This window comes from Lygodium microphyllum, chromosome 28, assembly GCF_053477565.2.
Source record: "Lygodium microphyllum isolate KBCC chromosome 28, Lygodium_microphyllum_v1.1.10, whole genome shotgun sequence".
Lineage (NCBI taxonomy): Eukaryota > Viridiplantae > Streptophyta > Polypodiopsida > Schizaeales > Lygodiaceae > Lygodium > Lygodium microphyllum.
Window position 1 is genome coordinate 23416177 of NC_141162.1, and position 12518 is coordinate 23428694.

A 12518-nucleotide genomic window follows, 5' to 3' on the forward strand; every position below is an offset into this window, starting at 1 on the left:
ACTATGCGCGTTTACGGCATCCGATTTGTGCACCATTACCACTTGGTTTACCAACCCATACGTCCTACAAATCATAAATAGACTTAATTCCAGGTTCTCAAACACCATGTAAAGCACCTTATCGACATAATCAAATTGAAAAAAAATAAATTCAAACTCAAATTGAAGAATTGTTAACTCAGGACTCATTAGACCCAGTAATTCTCCATTTGGTGCATCTGTCCTATTAGTTAAAAAGAAAAACAACACTTATAGGATGTGCATTGATTATTATGCCCTAAATAAAATCAGTGTCAAAAATAGATATTCGATCCCTAGGGTAGATAATCTTATGGACAAACTACAAGGGGCTGCAATATTTAGCAAAATAGATCTTAAATCTAGATACCATGAAGTATGACTGGATACATCTGATATTTTCAAAACTGCATTTAGAACTCAATTTGGACATTATGAATTTCTTGTTATGCCTTTTGGGTTAACTAATGCACCAGCCACATTTAGTCATATGATGAATCGCATATTTTTGAAGCATCAACATTGTGTCATTGTTTTCTTTGATAATATATTGGTTTTCAGTAAGAATGAGAACGAGCATTATGAACATTTATCTTTGGTTTTCAAATTACTGAAAGACAATCAATTATATGCTAATCTTGAAAAGAGTGATTTTTTTCAAACACAAATTGAATACTTAGGACATTGTTTCATCTGAAGGTATTAAAGTTGATCCTAAAAAGACAGAAGCAATATTGAATTGGTCGATACCTAAAAATGTGCATGAATTATATTCTTTCTTAGGTCTTGCTAGCTTTTACAGAAAATTTGTGAGAAATTTTTCATTGCTTACATTACCTTTAACAAAATTATTAAAGAAAGATATTGTGTATCATTAGTCCGAAAATCAGCAAATGTCCTTTGATTTACTAAAACATGCTTTAACTCATGCTCCTGTATTGCAACTTCCTGACTTTACTAGACCATTTTTCCTAGTAATCACTGATGCTAATGGATTTGGAATAGGAGCTGTCCTTATGCAAGATTCCCATCCCATAACCTACTCTAGCTGCAAGCTTAAACCCTCTGAACTTAAGTATTGTACCTACGATAAAGATTTGCTAGCTGTAGTACAAGCTTTACGTCAATGGAAACACTATTTAATGGGATTTGAATTCATGATTAAGACTGACCAAAAAAGTATTAAACATCTCCTTAGTCAGCCACAAATATCTGACCGACACATTAAATGGGCTACTTTTATTCAACGTTTTCATCCACTTATCCAATATCAACCCAGAAAAGAAAATGTTATTGCCGATGTTTTGAGTAGAAGACCAACTACTCATAATATCTCTGTAATATCTTTTGATTCTCTTATCCCTATGAAAGATACCTATGATCAAGACCCCAGTTTTCAAGCTGATTGGAATAAATTAATTGTCAATAATTGGATTCCAATTGATTCATTATCTTATGCTTATGGATTTATGTTTTATGAGAAAAGGTTATATGTAACTGTTCCATTTAGATCATTTGTGTTGCATGAAATTCATTGTCCCCTATATCAAGGCCATAGAGGTATTATTTTCACTTTACGTACTTTGATTGAAGATTTTTATTGGCCACAGATGGAATCCGGTGTTTCTAACTTTGTATCTGAGTGTTTAATTTGTCAAAGAGTTAAGTGACACCATGGTAAGCAGTATGGTTTGTTAATGCCTTTACCAATCCCTGAAAGACCATGGGAACATATTTCAATGGATTTTATTATTGGTTTGCCTAACACTCAAGCTAATCACGATATGATTTGGACTATTTTATATAGATTTAGCAAACAAGCATATTTCATTCCATGTAGGAAAACATTAACTATATCTCAAGCTGCTCAATTGTTTCTAAAAACTGTTTTCACTAACCATGGTTTACCACAAGTTATTATTTCTGATCGTGATTCTAGATTCTGCAATAATTTTTGGACTACTTTGTTTGCTAACTTAGGAACAAAGATTGATTTTTCATATGCATTTCATCCTGAAACAAATGGGCAAATAGAAGCTACAAACAATACAATTTTAGATCTTTTACGTGCATACATAATTTCAAAACCACATACATGGGATACACACTTGCATTTACTTAAGTTTGCATACAATAACACACTACATATAGCTACACGAAAAGCACATTTTGAAATCATTTATGGATATAGATTGCCTACACCTCTTACTTCATTATCAAACAAAGCTAAAGCTGTTGATGATATTGCCCACATGCATGCTACTGTTTTCGATGAAGTTAAAGACATGATTGTGAAAGTCCAGCAATCATATTCTAAACAAGCAAACAAGAAAAGAAAAGCTATGAATTTTACAGTTAATGATTATATTTGGTTACGAATTGAAAAGCGAAGACTACAAAGTGTTGAGAAACACCTTGTTGTAAAGTTAGCTTCTAGATTTTATGGACCTTTCAAAATCATTCACAAAATCAATGACAATGCCTTTAAATTAGAACACCCCAAACATTAGAAAATACATAACACTTTTCATATCAGTTTGTTACGACCTTTCAAAGGCCAATTACCTGTCCACCCTGTTTATGAAAATCCTCCTTTGTTAGAAGAAGAAACTGAAATCCTTGAACCTGAGACTATTCTAGATACCGACTTTATGACTACTAGAATCGGCTGTAGATATTCTAGATATTTGGTGAAATTTTAAAATCATCCTGTTAAAGAGGCCCAATGGATGCACGCTTGTGACCTAATTGCTTACCCCTCACTGCTCACTCCACATTGAGCTAATAGCAATTGAGGACAATTGCTATTCCACCTCGGGGGTATGATGCCAGAAGCTATATTCCACGGTGGATTCCGTGAGGTTTTGCGGTGGATTTTATAAAATTATATTTATTTTTCGGGGCTCGTACACAAGGTGGATTCCTTGTGCGAAAAGTTGATGGGGACATCTATCCTTTTCGAGCGTCTCATTAATTTTTTGTGCAAGTGGGTGATTCCATAGCGGGTGATTCTGCAAAATACATATTTAACTTAATGGACATTTATGAGTTTAGAGTGCATACTCGTATTAAATTGAGGTTAGGATTGAGTTCCAACCTATTTATTTATTTTGTAGCTAAAGACTGCTAGGTATTCACTTTTGTCGATTTAATTTTATTATTTTCTAGTTGTGGGCTACACAGACTCTGATTATGCAGGACATGAAGATAGTAGGAAGTCCACTTCCGGCTATGTCTTTACCTATGTTGGAGGTGTTGTTTCTTGGATGTCCAGGGTTCAAAAGTGTACGGCTCTCTCTACCATTGAGGCTGAGTATGTTGCGGCCACAGAGGCTTGCAAGGAGGCCATATGGTTGGGCCGTTTGGTTAATGACCTTGGGATTGATACTATACCTACGCTGCATTCGGATTCTATCAGCATTAGGGGAGTTTTGAGATCTCGAAAATGCCTTTTAGGATGTGGAGAGAGAGTGCTCTAGACCAATAAGAACAAAGCCTCCGTAACGGAACTTCTATTAAAAAAAATTAAAAAATCATTTTACAAAAATATATAAATATAATAATATTACAAATTTGTATTTTTATTATGTATTTTTAGTCTCTTATGTTTGTGATTATGACATCTTTTGCATTAATGGCATAGAGTCTCGGCTACTTTTATTTAATGATGTTTTTAGATTAATGATAATGACTGATGTAATCGAAATTCAAATTGGTGAAAAGCATGGCGCTCAGTTTTTTCCCTTCTTTCTTTTATTCCTCTATTGTTTTTCCCTCCGTTATGGTAGCCTAGTCTCTCTCTCTCTCTCTCTCTCTCTCTCCGTGCATGTATCTCTCTCTTCTACCATGGATACATAAATTCGACCTTCAACAAGGCGTCCAAGCTCCCAAATCACATCCATATCAGTGTTTAACTCATTCCAAACTGATGGAAGATGGATTCCTACTATGATTAGCAAATGTAGTTGGATCACCATGCAACAAGCAAAACGTGGAAAAAGGCAAAGACATGAGAGCTCGTTTATCTCTGCTTGGAAGGGCAGAATCCGAGATTTTAAGCTTGGAGCAAATAAGAATAGCATCAAAGAGGTACTAGTGCAACATGTGTTCATGCATAGAGAGCTGTGTTTGAAACCTGGATCTTCAAAGCTTCCAATGCATAGACCAAATTGTAAGAATTTGATTCTTAAAATTTTTCCTTTCTTAAACATGGTTTAGGTTTTTTCATTATAATATTTGTTTGTCTTGTAGATGTCTATCCCTCTAATCTTGAGGAATGACAACCAATGGAATCTATTATTGATGTTATTGATGTTATACATGGTTCAATTGGAGAAGAAATGTATAGAGGCAGAAAGAAGACAGAGCTTGCAGAGAATGGAATATTCTTTTATGACCATTCTTATGTTATTCCTATGCGGCGTTGCCAATGGGGATCAACAAAATTCCTTCCTTTGCCAGATTTTTCAAGCTTTGAGTGGCCTTTGCCAAGTCCAGCTACTAGTGAGGGCTATAGATGTAAGATATTTTTTGAGATACAGAAAACACTAAAATCTAATATCTCAAGTAGGCTAAGAAAAGTTACTTTATTGATGCCTATTAATATATTTATTGATTTCTTCTCTAATATGGAGATAAAAATAACAAAAACCATGCTTTCAGTGAAGAGACTAACATATGATCATATCATACAATTTGTTGATGAAGGATGGGATACAAGGACATAATGAAAAATTATATGTAAGATAGATCAAGACTCTATAGCTTGTAAATATATGATTGCTACTCAAAATTTTATCCTTAGCTTTTACTATAGTCGATGGCATTTTGTTGGTAGTAGTCTAGTTGCTTTAGACCAGAATCTTAATGATTTCAGTAAGGATCCTATAGTGGATCTTGATATTTGGTTCAACGAGGATATTATTGCAATCTTAAAGATCAGAAAATCATGTACGCTACATCAAGTGAGGATGGATTTACAAAATGAAGACATTGAACTACCATGCTCCTTTCTATTCCAACTTGACAAGAAACGAGTATGTTTTCACATCATATTATATCTACTTAGATGTATATCAAGATCTCACTTTCTAACTAATAAACATTTGTAATTTATTTTTTGCAAATATCGAAAAGGAGAGAAAATAATATACACTGCAAGGACATTCAAGAAAAGATATCTTTACTATCAATATAAAATATATGTACAAATTTTTTGGCAGATGTCTATCTGCCATCTCTATGAGATATACAAGGGCTGAAGGGCAAATTTCTATATATGAAGGCTTACAAGGCGATATGGCAAAGCTATTTCTTTTTTGGAGAACTATCCTTTCTAGGAGTCCTTTTGCATTTCTTTGATGTCTTGGGTATAGAAGGTGTTGAAGCTGTGGCTTTGCCTTTCGTGGTTATAGGCACCGGATCTCCTTCATGGTGCAAATCCCCACCAATCTTTGTTGTTGGTTGTATACAATTGACCATTATATACTTCAAGAGCTTTGCTCTGACATACCAAACATGCTCAGATGTATAGCAATTCTTCGAAAACTATCACACATTTATAGAAAAAAGAGTTTTAGTTCATTATTGTTCTTACAATAGACTATATTTTTATCATCAATGGACTATTTGCAATTAATATCTATCTTAAAGTTTAGCATCTTTCATATTACCCTTACATGTTTATCATCATTAAGATAAACAAAGTTAACCATTCTTCTAGCATTTGCAATCACCCTCCAGCCACAAGAATGGCTATTATCCTGATGGGGACACTGCAACCACCAACACAAAGTAAAACTATAAAGAGGACGAATGGTAGTTCATAGAATAAACTCATGTTTCAATTATTTTAATGAATAACTTACCGCAACTTGTCTATATTGCATTGTTGCAAGCAAATCAGACGGCATAGGGGGTCTTTTCTTTAGCTCTTCAATTAATCTTTTGGCACCTCTGTATATAAAATATGTTGAAATTTAGAGTACTTACAAAAAAAAGAATTGAAATATCAAGAAGCCCTTGGATAATATAACTTACAATTTAGCATTTCCATGGCTTCCTTTCATAGAGTTGATTAAAAAGCATTGGTTATCCTCAAGGTCTATTGCAATCAAGCTCCAATGAGAACTAAAAGCAATCATATCTCAACAAATTAGTAGGATAAAATCTCAAAAACTCTAATAGAATATTGAATCACTTACTTTTCACTATATGGAATTATAAGGAGCTCCAAAGTATCGAAGTCAATCAAATTGAGCCAGTGCTCAATCAAACTTGTATCAAGCTCGTTCCTCATAAAGAATGAGATAGATGGATCAAGAACCTCAATTTTTTGTTGTATATCCAAAGGAAACTCATGCATTATACACCTAGAAAAGGCATAGAAATAGTGAGTATAAACAAGAAAAATTTTATTGTTAAAAAAATATAAAAAAGTATAAGTAATTATGGATGGACATACCTTAGGCCAACAAGAATAACACTGTCATTTACTTCTCTTCTTTTATCCTTAAGAATCTGAACACGTGCAGCATCAAAGGAGATAACCTTAGTTCTTTTGCCTAAGTCACCAGGTAAGAAACAAAACACACTAAATCCTTTTGGATTAGTTGCTTCAAGAAGGGTGGCTAGCTCATTTTCAAAGGACTCTAGTTGCTCTGTTTTCCTTTCTTCAACCCTTTGCCTCCTATACTCTCTCCATTTATCTGCCTGTTCCTCTTTAGCTTTCTCCTCTTTTTCATGTTGCCTTGTATCCTTCTCATGGGTGACATCCTCAACCCTGAGACCAGAATCATCTTTCTTTCTCCTAGCTGGGGGCACATTAAGGATATTAAATGTCTTCACATCAGTGAGGGGAATTGGCTCAAGGACCTTTGAAAATCTATATCTTAGCCTCCTAAGAATTACCATGTCCTTGTCCATGAGTGTGAGCCTATGAGCATGAGCAGCACAAATATAGGCATCTTGAAAAAACTCAACTAAAAAATCCTCTGTGGCTTCTTGTATACAATTAAGAGCTGTTCTTGTCCATCTGAAACTATCCAAACTATATCTGTCACAAATTTCCCTGACAAGCCTCTGAAAAGACAACTTTGGAATTGCATTGTCAAGAGCCTTTACTGCCTTCCTAATCTCCCTTAGGCACCTGACATTTTGAGAAAACTTTCTCTTTGGCTTTGACTTTCTAGAGAGCTTTTGAGGCTTTGAAGACTGATGAATCTTTGATGCTAAATCCCTAGGATCAATCTTCTCCTTTCTTGTTGTTGCCTTAGTCCTAGCCATCTGCCAAAAAAAGACACGTTACTTCTTCTCCAGCATGTCTAGCGAAACGCGAGTCCCAGACAAGAGGTATCCATGCTGCATGTCGTTTTCGCGTTTCAGCTGAATTTTTCTCGAGCGTGTCTAGTGAAACGCGAGTGTTAAGCAAGGCGCCTCCTCGCAGCTGCTTCTTTTCACATTTCACCGGACTTGTTATCCATTGTGTCTAGTGAAATGGGAATTTAAGCCAGGAGACCTCCTTGAAGCTCCTTATTTTCGTGTTTCACCGGACAACTCATGAATAGCATAAAAATCGACACAACCAAGAAAAAAGAGCTTTGATCTAAGGAAAGCTTTTAAAATTACATAAAATATCCACAGAATTAGGGAAGCAGTTTGAATATTTCCTTAAATCTCCACAATATTAAGGAATGTTCCCACTGTGGAAAAAATTCTTTTGTAGTGGTGATAAGCTCATAATAACATAAAGGATTAAGGAAAAGTATCAAAAGAATGCATTGAATGGAGGCTGTTATTGAAAAGCAAGATGTAGAAACCATACCTTCTTTTTAGCTTGTTCTTCACAATCTCAACCTAATGACGACAATATGCTCGAAGGTTTCCTTTGTTGGGGAAGCAGTGAAATGCTTGGAGATTGGAAGGAACACCAAAGGTAAAGGCGGAGTAGCAATGTTTTCTGCTTGCTAGAAATGCGATGAAAGGCGAAGGCGGTGAATTTGCATGGACTCAACGTTCTTGGCAAAGTGTTAATGACACACATGTGATGTATTCTCGCTTACTGGAATTTTTTTAAACTTGGAAAAGTGTTATGTAACACATGTGTGACGTATTTTCGAAAAAAGAGAGTGCGCACGTCTTCTGAAGAGTTTGATACGGTGTGTTAAGTGAGACAATGTGCATGTATTTTTTCATTATGACACAAACTTTTTCATTGGAACTATCACCACATGCTTAACGGTCAATATAAAAGCATTTCAAAGCCATTTCTTGTGTGGAGAGCAGTTCAACAATCTTTGATAGGTAACAAATTTTTTTAATTACAAGTATTTTAACAAAATAAATTTGATTAATATAGAAAGAATTTTTAATAACACTTGAATAATTACAGATGTTATGTGCTTTGTATCTTTTAAAAGCAGCATAACTTTTCCAGAAAGGATTTTATCATAAATTTCTGTGTTTCCATAGAATTAATTTGTAGTTCATGTTTCTCTTTTTGATTTGCATCTTTTGACCAGTGAAATGCGAAACAATGTCCCTGTTAGTGATATTTTGCTAAGTATTGCATTTCACCGGCGAGATATTGAAATAATTTTTGTCTTCAAGGTAGTGTCTGGTGAAATGCGATTTCTTCACAGGCATTTGCCTTGGACACTTTAATTTTCGCGTTTCACCAGTCAAATAAAAAAGTTTCTTATTTTTTGATTTTTTTGTCTTGGAAAATGCAATTTTGGGGCCTCTTTCCATGGTTCCATCTTGTTTTATTGGATATTGGTTCTATTCTGCTTTTTTTTCAAGGATAAATATTTCCTGGTCAAGATGATAAAGAGGAAGCTATCTCTGGGATGAGGAGGAGATAATTGAGACATCTGATGATAGGCTCTTTGATTTCTTACATACCACTGGAAATTCTTTGGCTATATTAGGGAAATTTTCAATGTTCCTTTTGATTTGAAGGAGTTATTGGAGGATCTTGAAGATAAACTTAACGAGTACAAATGTTTTTATGATAGACATGTGCAAGGTTTGGAAGTCAATGGATTTGTTCATTATAGTGATGTCATGGGAGCCACCAGTACATCCAGGTCAACTTTGCTAGGCAGGTTCAACCTCATTGATGAGGAATTCAGAAAGAAAGAAACATGTTGCCCTTTCCACAGGTACCAACACCAATGCCTTCTGATCCATAAGGACGTTGGATTTATTGTGTATCTTCAGTTATTTAAATTTGTGTAAGCTGGTGCACATAGAACATCAAAACCACATCATGTTACATATGTACAAGATCAAAGCAACATTGTTAGAAAAATCCCATCAATGCCTTCATGCCATTTTTAGCTTTTTGACATTTTGTGAAACACTCACTCTTGGCTTTAAAGTTTACCCTTTTGATGTGACTAGTGTACTTTCGATGGTTTCTTTCGATCTTTGCTTTGAACTTCGTGGCAAAAGGGTAAACACAAGGGATGTACATATTCAATGTAGATCCAATTACTATCATATAGAGGCACATTAGAAAAGAAATTGTTGGCTCAAAGAGAAGAAAAGGCATGGAACCCTCATGGATGAAGGGGTCCTCTTCCTCCTCTTGGACCACCAAATACAAAACTATGGGCTAGAATGACACTTTATTCTACTCATTGCTTATGTCTGAATCCATATATCATACTCCAATTTTGCAAATGTTTGCATAACATATCATACATGTTTGAAAAACAACTTAGTTACAATTTGTAATTGGATGATCTTAGCTATGCTAAGGGTGAGATCAAAAGAGGATCGCCTTATGAAACACGAGTTGAGTCTTTAGAGGTAGCCATGCATCATCTTTCGTGTTTCAGAAGCATTCATGATTTCTAATTCAACGACTTATGAAATGCAATAATGGAGGTCATAGGAGCTTTGTGGATTGTTATCGCGTTTCATCTGATAAAAATTGACCGATTCAAATGTTTCACAAGAAAAATAACTGATTCAATCATTCTTACTACTTTAAAATAGCTTATTTAATCATTTATCAATGCTTGTGCATGAAAAAAATGACAAATAGAAGTTTGTTACCTTAGAAATGTATTGCTTTCTGAGAATGAACGAGTTTGGTTAGGAGCACATGTATTCTCACTTGCGATGTGCAAAAAGTATGTGATTGTGGGAGAGAGAAAAAAATGTGTAGAAGGAAAGTTTGTGTAAACACTAGTCTGACTTGAAAACCTGTTTTATTTATCAATGGTCACCTTGGAACTTGCTCAAAAATGTACTAATTCAAAAAGGCCATATTTAAACCAAAAAAGAAAGGCCTAGAAATCTTTCTTTTCACGATGAAAAATAATACTATAAAAGTGCCATAACATCTAAAAACGTCAATGATACATCGCACAAGCTTTATACTTCAAGGAAAGATCCATTTAAAATGAATTTTTGAACCATAAAGGGAATTTTCAAACTACTAAGTCCTTTTCTTGCTCCAATTCATTAGCACAAGCAACTTCATTACAGCTCAAATTTTTTTGCACCTAGCATAGAAGGTAAGATTTCATCACATAGGTCCCATAATGCACAATATTTGCTAAAGTCTTCGATCGTAATTTCCTTTAATAGATATTGGCTAGCTAAAATTGTTAACAAATTCTCTCTAAATTCTGTCCAAAATTTTGTTTACAAAGTTTCTCTGAATTTTCTTCAAAAAATGTTGACATATGAAATGAGAAACGGCATATCTCTCTCTCACGCAAAGTGTTCAATTTACATTTCATACATTAGCTCAATGTCAAAGGGAGGGTAATTGTTTTCACCAAATTTTCTTTGAAAAGCTATGATGTATGAAATGCGAAAACAGAATATCTCTCTCATGCAAAGTGTTACATTCATGTTTCATACGCCACCTAGATATCGAAGAGAGGGCTTCTTCTACACTATGCCTTTATTATTGCTCGTAGAGTTTCACTTTCTATTGTTGAACTTGGGCCTAGAGAGCCATATTCTCCTACCACACATGCTCCATTTTTTTCCAGAGCTTGAGAACTTGCTATAAATGTAGGGTGTGCAGTTTGGTTTGGGGTCAGTAAATTTTAGATGATAGTCATAGTAAGAGTGGCAGTAGACTGACTAACCATCTGCAAAGCTTTCATTTGATTACATTTTTGGCCATGGGAGACCTGCACTAGTAGAACAAAGTGTGACAAATGTGCAAGTAATGTTTCTGCACTTTGAAGCAAACATTGATGTCATTCAAGTACCTCATGATGTGTAGCAACTATGACATACAAGCTAACAAATGTGGATGCATAAGATCCTTGGCTATGTCAATCTTTTGCTTGCTTGACTTGGGTCTATCCTAATTTTGAGTGTTTTTTTGTTTCTTCTGGAGATTTCAAACGGCTAGAACTAAGGCTACTGCAAGAAAGCAAAAAGTTGATCCTAGAGGCCTTGCTTCAAAGATCCATCAATCCTCCAAGCCTTCTAAACTTGGAAGGAAATCAAAGCCAAGGAGAAAATTTTCACAACATGTTAGATGCCTGAAGAAGATTAGAAGTGCAATGAAGGCTTCCAAAACTACTCTTTCAAAGGCTTGTCAGAGAAATTTGTGACAAGCATAGTCTTGATGGTTTTAGATGGGCAAGGATAGCTCTCAATTGTATCCAGGAGGCTACAAAAGTTTTTTTGATTGAGTTTTTTCAAAATTCCTATATTTGTGCTGCTCATGCACATAGGCTTACACTTATGGACAAAGACATGATAATTCTTAGGAGGTTGAGATATAGATTTTCGAAGATCCTTCAGCCAATCTCCCTTACTGATGTGAAGACTTTCAATATTTTAAATGTGCCTCCAAGTAGAAAAAAGAAAGACGATCCAAGTCCTAAGGTTGAAGATGTCACCCATGAAAAGGACACAAGACTACATGAGAAAGAGAAAAATGCCATAGAAGAGCAAGCAAATAAATGGAGGGAGTATAGAAGGAAGAAGGCAGAAGGAAAGGAAGCAAAGCAACTATCATCTTTTGAAAAAGAGCTGTCTACCCTTCTTGATGTTGAGATGACAAGCTCAACACATGCGGACATTAATGATGGACCGCCTGGTTAGATGGGTCTACACGTCTACACTTAGCACGTCGGTGGTCATTATGACTCTCACATGGCCACTAACTCATTAGTTATTATATTTGGGTTGTTACACTTATTTACATCTGGCATAGTTATAGCGCTAGTCGACTAGTGTAGTCGATTATACATTGTTTGACTTAGTAGGCCACTTTCCTTTATGTTATATCTTATCTATACTTTGTGTACATTGTAAAGTGTGTGGAAGAAGAAGAAGAAACCAGCAAGAAAACGTTTTGGCCTCCATCTCTCTTCTTGTCTCTTGAGTGAGCTTCTCCTTGTGCATTCAATGCAGCATCTTGAGCAAGTCCCCCCACCATGAGATTCTTGACATGGTATCAGAGCTGCACCACTGATTGAGGCTGGTTTTGAAGGCTAAATCGAAGGAGAGGAGCCAAG